Raw genomic sequence first — 8,875 nt, forward strand, 5'->3', positions numbered from 1 at the left:
CTTTCATGTAGGAGGAGAAGGGCCACCTTTGCACAAGCCACCTACAGGTGGAAGTGCCGACACTGAGTGAGGACCTAGTAAGGCAATTTCCTTCCCTTGGATAACAATATTTTCAGATTTCTTAGAAAATGACTTTTGTCCTCCTAATTGGGCTGTTCTTAAACACAAGAGAAAGCTCCTTGTTTTGGTAATATTTTAATTGCAGTTTTATATAAAGTGTCTTCCCTTTATTTACTGGAATAATGGAGCAGACCTGTGGTATCTGTAATAGAGCGGTGAGTATTTTTTAAAAGCTAATCCAAGTGAAGGGTAGATTTATTGACTTTTAGAGCCTGTTTTTATATAATCATCTTGCACTGGGGAAAGAAGTAAATCAGAAAAGTGAGAAAGATAGTATCCTTCTTATTTGGCCCAAATGCCCAGAATCCTCCCTAATAACCAGCAAAGGAAGTGTTGAAAGGCAGCCTCTCTTCTCATCCCAGTCTGAAGAAACTTGCTCTATTTAATATGCACATATTTCTTTTTCTAGGAGAGGAGATTATTTGTTTAAAAGGATACCCAGCTAGGATAAATTCTGCTTGGACTGACTGAGGATGTACAAAGTAAATCTATACAATTTTATCAAGGACTTAATGCAAGGTTTGTGAAACATAATTTACCCACAGATACCTGGGAGTTAACTTATTGGAAACACTATATTGAGAGACCTCCAAATTACTCCAAAAATGACTGAATGACATTGGCAGATGGGCAAGATTATCATCTCACCAGATGAAATCTCAACTTCTTTTATAAAGGAAAATATGGAGAATTTAAGAATTCATCAAATCTGTATTGATTATCAGGAAAGTGGAAGCAGGCACAAATTTTAGCATGATCCAAACCATGACCCTCAATATGAATCCTATGCTTCACTATACTCTTCACATACTCTTCACATACTCTTTGCTGATAAATACATTCTTAAAGCTATCTGTTCAATTATGAGTTTACTGAACTCTATTATGCACCAAAACATTGTGTGAAAACTGGGGATAAATCCGGTTGTCCATTAAAGACAAACTCTGTCCTCTCTTGTAGACCACTTATCTTTGGGGGGCGACAGACAAAAAACAAATAAATAGGCCAAAAATGATGAAGCAACTATAAATTAGAATATATGAAGCTAATAAACAAAGTACTAATGTTAATAATGAGTATTTCTTCCTGAAGATGTGGCCTTTCTGAGAGCTGAATGATTGGAGTAAGCTGAGATCCAGAGGGATTGTTTAGGTAAGTAAAATTAGCCAGTCTGATGCTGTCTTGAAGATCACAGCTTTGTAATATAGCTTAAAGTCAGGCATTGTGATGCCCCCAGATTTGGTTTTCTTTTTCAACTTTCCTCTGGCTAGTAAAAGGATAGTTTTAGAGCTGAATCCTAAGCTTACTTTATGTAATTCTAAAAACTCTCATAAGATGTACTACCGTATACTACTAGGGTAGTAATACTTAAACTTTAGTGTGCATCTGAATTACCTCCAAAAGGGCTTATTAAAACACAGATTCCTAGGCGCTACTATCAGGGGCTCTGGTTTAGTAGGTCTTAGGTAGCATTTATAAATGTTCATTTTTAACAAATTCCCAGATGCTGCTTTGGCTTTTGGAGCAAACTTTGGGTAGTACTGATATAGCCAAATGCTTTTTTATGAACACATTATGATGAAGTAGAGGTTAACAAAATTAAGGTATTTTACACTCATATCATAAAAATATATATTATAATATATACAAATATATATACACAATAATAATATATACTATATATAAGTCATTTGCATATACATTATCTGATTTGATCAGTATAATTACCATATGAGGCAGAAAAGTCAAGTGGTTTTATCTCTGTATTATTCAGTGATGCATTCACTCAGCACGTATGTTCTGAGATTCTACTAGGCAATGAGCACTGCACAAGGTGTGCTGGGGATATGTGAGGTGTGCTCACAAGGTGGTGAGCAAAATGGACATGGAGCTTGGACAGTTCAGAAGAGCAGACAGACATTAAGCCAATTATCTTAAAATGTATATTTCTAACAATCGTGTTCTATAGATGACAAGTAACATGAAGAAAATGTAATAAGAGAAAGTAAATTCTTTTCAGAAGGAAACTTTTAGGGACGCCTCAGTGGCTCAGCAGTTGAACATCTGCCTTCGGCTCAGGGTGTGATCCTGGAGTCCCAGGATTGAGCCCCTTATCCGGCTCCCCACAGGGAGCCTGCTTCTCCCTCTGCCTGTGTCTCTGCCTCTATGTGTGTCTTTCATGAATAAATAAATAATTTTTTTTTTAAAGGAGGGCAGCCCAGTGGCTCAGCGGTTTAGTGCCACCTTCGGCCAAGGGCCTGGTCTTGGAGACCAGGGATTGAGTCCCATGTCGGGCTTCCTGCATGGAGCTTGCTTCTCCCTCTGCCTGTGTCTCTGCCTCTCTCTCTTTCTGTTTTTCTCATGAATAAATAAATAAAATCTTTTAAAAAAAGAAGAAGAAGGAAATTTTTATATTATGAGGTCCAGAATTGCCTTTGTGAAACCTCCTGGGTTAAGCAGTTAGAATTGAGAACATCATGGTGATCTCCAAATCCCAGTGCTATTTCCACAGAGGCTGCCTATCAAGGTGCAGAAGATCAGGAAGTCACAAAATCAGGAAAAGGATAAGGCACTCAGGTCAGGAACTGCCACTGTCTGGGACTGAATCTAAGGAAGATCCACACCCCCTGGATGGGACTTACTATGTCCAAGAGATCTACAGAGGGCAAGCCATCACATCGAGTAGCCAGAGATACATTATCAGTGGGTTTATTATGGTCTCCTACCTCATCAGGAAGCACTCATCCAAAATGCTATCAAAAGAGAGAGGACATGAGACATTTTTTTTTACACTCTACCACATAATAGGCATATTTTGTAACATATTGCTGCTTATTGTTTTCTTCATACATTTCTCAGGTTCACAGAGGTTAAATAATTTAGCCAATAACATCCATCTTAGCAGGAATGGAGAGAAGATTCACCTCTGATTATAAAGTCAGTCTTATTGGCAGCTTGGAGTTGAGTAGGTTCAGAGCTCTAAAGAAAAAAAAATTAAAAACGACTCCCAGGGGACCTGGCTTTTAGGTAAAGTCTTGCGTTTGACACATGCATCAGATGGAGACCAGTCAGCATTCATTTCAGGGTTTCTCAGGTATATGAAATTGGAATTGCAGGGATGTGCTTGAAACAGATACTGGAACCAATACCTAAAGAATATGACCAAGTCTGGAGTTTGGCCTTCATATATATATATATATATATATATATATATATATATATATATACACACACACATGCATAAATATATGTATATATATATATTTGTGTATACATATTTGCTTTTTTTTAAACTAGTTTGCCAGGTCATTCTAAAGCTTACTATTCTGTTCCATCAATATAACTGTTTTCAAACATGACAGGGAAGTAGGTCAATATGACTAGGACAAGTACCAAAATAGGAAATTAGGACATATTTTTATATTTTCACAAGTAAATAAAATTATTATTTCATGCCACCCAACTCATTTGTTCAAACATTCCATGCTTATCAAACTTAAAGATAACATTTCTTAGAATCTTGATACTGAGAAAGCCTGCCCCAGTTAACATATCTCAATTCCTTGTCATCCTGACAGATCTGCCTCTATAAATTGATTTTTTAATGTATTTTGTTCGTGGGACTTTATCTCTTACTTCCTTATTGCCCTTGAACACACAGGCATCCTCAGAGATATTGCAGGTTTGATTCCAGACCACCACAATAAAGCAAATATTGCAATAAGGCAAGTCAAATTAGTTTTTGATTTCTTTGTGCATATAAAAGTTAAGTCTACACAGTAGATTAAGTGTGCAACAGCATTACATCTAAGAAAAAAATGCACATACCAAAAATGCTAACCATCATCTGAACTTTCAGCAAATCATACCCACAGGTTGCAGATTACCATAACAAATATAATAACAATAAAAGAGTTTTAAACACTGCAAGAGTTACCAAAATGTGACACAGGGGCACAAAGTGAGCAAATTCTATTGGGAAAATGGTGCCAATAGACATGATGGATACAGGGTTGCCACATCCTCTCATTTATAAAGGAAAAAAAATGCAACATCTGTGAAGCACAAAAAAGCAGAGTGTGATACAATGAGGTATGCCTGTATATGCCTGAGTATTGGATACAGGACTGTCATCACCATGATATGAAGCATGGTGGATATATAGGATTGATTAAAATGTCATTGGACCCCTTCTTGTTTACTCCTGCATCCATGCAATAAGAACCGGATGCTAAGTAAAAAGCAAACAGTCAGAGAATAGTTAAGAGTTCTTGAAAATAAAACACTTATTTGTAAAAATTAGAGACTCTTATGGTAGAATGAAAACATAAAGTCTGGGAAATTTCTCAAATATCAGAATAAAAAATGCAGTAAAAAGCATGACAGGAAAAAACGAAAATCAATCCAGAATGTCCATTATCTGACTACAAAAGTTTTCCTAATGAGGCTGCAGATAATGAACAGGAGGAAATTTATGAAAGGAAAAATTCAAGAACATTTTCTAGAACTGAAGAACATGACTTTCTAAATTTAAATGATTCAGAGCGCTTACATGGTTCAGTCAGTTAAGCCTCTGACTCCTGGTTTTGGCTCAGGTTGTGATCTCAGGGTTGTGGGATCAAGTCCTACATCAGGCTCTGTGCTGGGTGTGGAGCCTGCTTAAGATTCTCTCTTCCTTTCCCTCTACCCATACCCACTGCTCTCTCTCTCTCTCTCTAAAATAAATAAATTAATTAGTTAATTAAAATGATTCACCAAGTATCAAACACAATGTATTAAAAGAGCAAACAAAAATTTTTCACATTATTATGAAAAGTGACTGAGGATAGATATCTTACAAGATTTCAGAACAATAAAAATAGTTTAAGGGCAGCCCCAGTGGCTCAGCTGTTTAGCGCCACCTGCAGCCCAGGGTGTGATCCTGGAGCCCCCAGATCGAGTCCCACATCAGGCTCCCTCATGGAGCCTGCTTCTCCCTCTGCCTCTCTCTCTCTCTCTCTCTCTCTCTGTCTATCATGAAAAAATAAATAAATAAATTTTTTAAAAAATAATTTAAAAACAAATACCATTAATCAGAAGAGTAGTAGACTACTCAAAAGCTAGAAAACACCACCCTAAATATTCTGAAGGGGATAATGTTCATCCTAGAATTCTACACTTTGTTCAAGCCATCAATCTAATGTGATGCTAGAAGAAAGGCAGTTCCATCCAGGCAAGGTGTCAAAGTATACATAGTTGACCGTCAAACACACAGGTTTGAACTCTGTCAGTCCACTTATATGTGGATTTTTTACCGTACAGTATGGTAAACATATTTTTCTTTCTTATTTTTTCTTAGTGACATTTTCATTTCTCTAGCTTACTTTTTGTAAGAATCCAGTATATAACACATATAACATACAAAATATGTTTTAATCAACTATGTATATTATCAGTAGGTTATCAGTGAACAGTAGGCTACTAGTAGTTAAGTTTCAGAGGAGTCGAAAGTAGTAATGAAGATTTTCAACTGCAAGGGGGGGTTGGTACCCCTAACTTTTGTGTTGTTCAAGAGTCAACTGCATGTGCTTGTACTACTTTGATTATAAGTGAAAATTAATTATTTTTTATTCAAGTAAAATTAATGTACAGTGTTATATTAGTTTTCAGTGTTCAATACAACGATTTAATGATTCTGCACTCTACCTCTTGCTCAGCATGATAATTGTACTCTTAATCCTCTTTAGTTATTTCACCCACCCCTCTACCCACCTCCCCTCTAGCAACCACCAGTTTGTTCTCTGTACTTAAGAGATTTCTGGACGTTTTTGTTTGTTTGTTTGTTTATCTCTTTTTTTTTCTTTGTCTTGTTAAAATACACAAATGAGTGAAATCAAATGGCATTTATTTTTTTCTGACTTATTTCACTCAGCATCACACCCTCTAGGTGTTGTTGTTGCAAATGGCAGATCTCATTCCTTTCCAAGGCTGAGTAATATTCCAATATATATATATATATATGTATATATATATATACATATATATATATTCCACTATATATATATATAATGGATATATATATATCCATTATCCGTTCATCTATGGATATGTACTTTGGTTGATTCCATATCTGAGCTATTACAAATGATTCAATAAACAGAGGTACATATATCTCTTTGAATTAGTGTTTTCATTTTCTTTGGATAAATACCCAGTAGTAGAATAACTGGGTCATATGGTATTTCTATTTTTCATTTTTTGAGGAACTTTTTTCCACAGTGGCTGCCCCAATTTGCATTCCTACCAACAGTGCACAAGGTTCCTTTCTCTGCACATCTTCACCAACACTTCTAATGTCTTATGGTTTTGATTTTGAAAATAAATTATTTTTAAAAAAAGAGTTTTCAACTAGAATTTCAGAATCTTATTTCTAAGGCTTAATTCAATTTATAATTGGCTGTCACTAAAATTATCTGCACTTCAGTTTGCCCACATAAACAACCAGTTTACCCACATAAACAACTATTTCTACAGTACTTTCCAATCATAGTTATCTATGCCTATGCTAAAACCTCATGACATGAGGTGGGAAGAAGTGACAATAATGATAAGTTCATCCTCCTTAATAAAATCTAAAATCTGGAGACATCATGCACATGGCAGTTGATGGTAATGATGGTTATTTACACCTGGCCCCACCTTTTCCTACCTTCCCATCCACCGTCAATGCTGTATCTTCCTCCTGTCCCAAGTTCCTTGGTGCCATGTCAGAATAATACTTCAGGCAGGATGAATCCTTGGTGAGGTCAAAGTGCCAGTTCTTTAATTCTTGAGCTGAATCCACAAACTAAAATTAGATCCTGATTTAAAGTGCACCTAGAGAACTATTTTAGGTGAAGAAATCCAGTTGAGAAGACTATTCATGTGTGAAACCTGAACAACAGAGTTAATAATTTGCTGATAATTGGAGTAAAAGGGCAAGATTTATAGCCACCAGAATGTTCGAAAAATCTTCAGAAAGAAAAGGAATTTCTCCTGGCTTCTTCTTCTTCTTCTTTTTTTTTTTTTTTTTAAGATTTTATTTATTTACTCATGAGAGACACAGAGAGAGAGAGAGAGAGGCAGAGACACAGGCAGAGGAAGAAGCAGGCTTCACACAGGGAGCCTGACATGGGACTTAATCCTCTGTCTCCAGAATCAGGCCCTGGGCTGAAGGCGGCACTAAACCGCTGAGCCACCCAGGCTGCCCTTCTCCTGGCTTCTTATAACTGAATTACTTATGCTTTTTATATGGAGTGCTTCAAAAATATTTCTAAGCATCAAAAATAAACAACAAAGTAGAAAACACATTTCAATGGAGCAGGCTTGGTTGAACAAATTGTAAGAGAGAAATCCTAAGGAATAGTAATGATTCATAGACAATTCAGAATTATTTAAATGTCTAGGACTAGAATAGAGCTGGAACTGAATAAGAATATTGGTCTTGAGACACCAATTTTCTTTTAACTAGGGGGAAATGGCAATATAACAGATAATAAAAACTTTCTAAGACAAATCCAAGAGCATCCAAATTTTTAAAATCTAATGAAATTGAACAATAGCTTCTGGAGATTAGTCACTTAAAGGGACAATTTACATTATAACCATTTAAGGAAATGAGACACAGAATTCACTTGCCCAAGGTCACTCTTAAGTTGCCCAAGGTCACATGGTTAATGAATGGCAAGGCCAGAATTAGAGCCCAACTCTTCTGATGCTCATTGATCTTGATTATTGAACAAAAACATTGTGCTGGAGACATTTGTACAGAGCTGAAGATACCAGTGAAGCTAATTAGGGGCTCGGAGTCCCCAGGTTGTGCTAGCCTCTGTGGGTCCCATGGATTGCTGAGATATAGTGTTTGGGGAGAGGGTCAGCCAAAATACGGTCAGGAAGCTTTTCTATGCAAGCAAATCTGGAAAATTGATTAAATGTGTATTAGAGGAACCTGAATTTGTAAGTCTACAATAATTTGTTGAGATTTATTTTCTTTTTGTTAATAAATACATAATTTATGCCAATTTTTTAAAAAGAGATCATTAAATTGTACGCATTTCAGGTCCTGCAGGACCTGGATCTGATCCTGCATCTGGGCCCTCAATGAATGTTATTAATGTTTTTGTGGTCTCATAATTATTACCTAAATATATCTGAAAAAATTAAAATTAAAATGATTATATTACAAAAAGCTGTTTGCTCTTTTGCAAAGGGATAAATAATAAATATTTTAGGTTTTGTAGATCATACAATCTCTGCCACAACTACTCACTATATCACTGTGGTAGGAAAGCAGCCACAGACAATATATAAATGAATTAGCATGGCTGTGTTCTAATTCTAAAAACCTTTATTTACAAAAACAGGTAGAGGGCCAGCGTTAACCCATAGGTTGCAGTGTGCCAAGCCAAAAGTTACTTTAAATTGACTTTCCTAACTTCAGAACTATAGACATTTTGGCTAGATAATTCTTTGTTGCAGATGTCTGTTTTGAACATCTGTTTAGCAGGATTTTCGACCTCTACCCACTAACTGGCAATAGTGCTCCCATCCTTTTCCTATGGCTGGACCATCAAAAATGTCTCCAGATATTGCCAAATGTTCCCTGGGAGACAAAAATCCCTCTTGATTGAGAACCACTGCTTTATTTTTAATTTTTTTTAAGATTTTATTTGAGAGAGAGAGCATGCAAGAGAAAGAACAAGCCAGGGGAAGAGACAGAGAGAGAGGGAGAAGCAGA

At 36.2% G+C, this 8,875-nt stretch overlaps 1 long non-coding RNA gene across 1 annotated transcript in view; it reads right to left on the bottom strand.

Annotated features, from left to right (window-relative positions):
• The window catches only part of LOC144284016 (uncharacterized), a 54,937-nt gene extending 47,954 nt beyond the window's left edge, over nt 1–6,983 (bottom strand). The window contains exon 1 of the long non-coding RNA XR_013352497.1: nt 6,809–6,983. This is a non-coding gene — a long non-coding RNA (uncharacterized LOC144284016). The remainder of the gene's footprint in view (nt 1–6,808) is intronic.
• Between the last annotated feature and the right edge of the window lie 1,892 nt (nt 6,984–8,875).

This window comes from Canis aureus, chromosome 15 (assembly GCF_053574225.1).
Source record: "Canis aureus isolate CA01 chromosome 15, VMU_Caureus_v.1.0, whole genome shotgun sequence".
In the NCBI taxonomy this organism is placed as follows: Eukaryota; Metazoa; Chordata; class Mammalia; order Carnivora; family Canidae; genus Canis; species Canis aureus.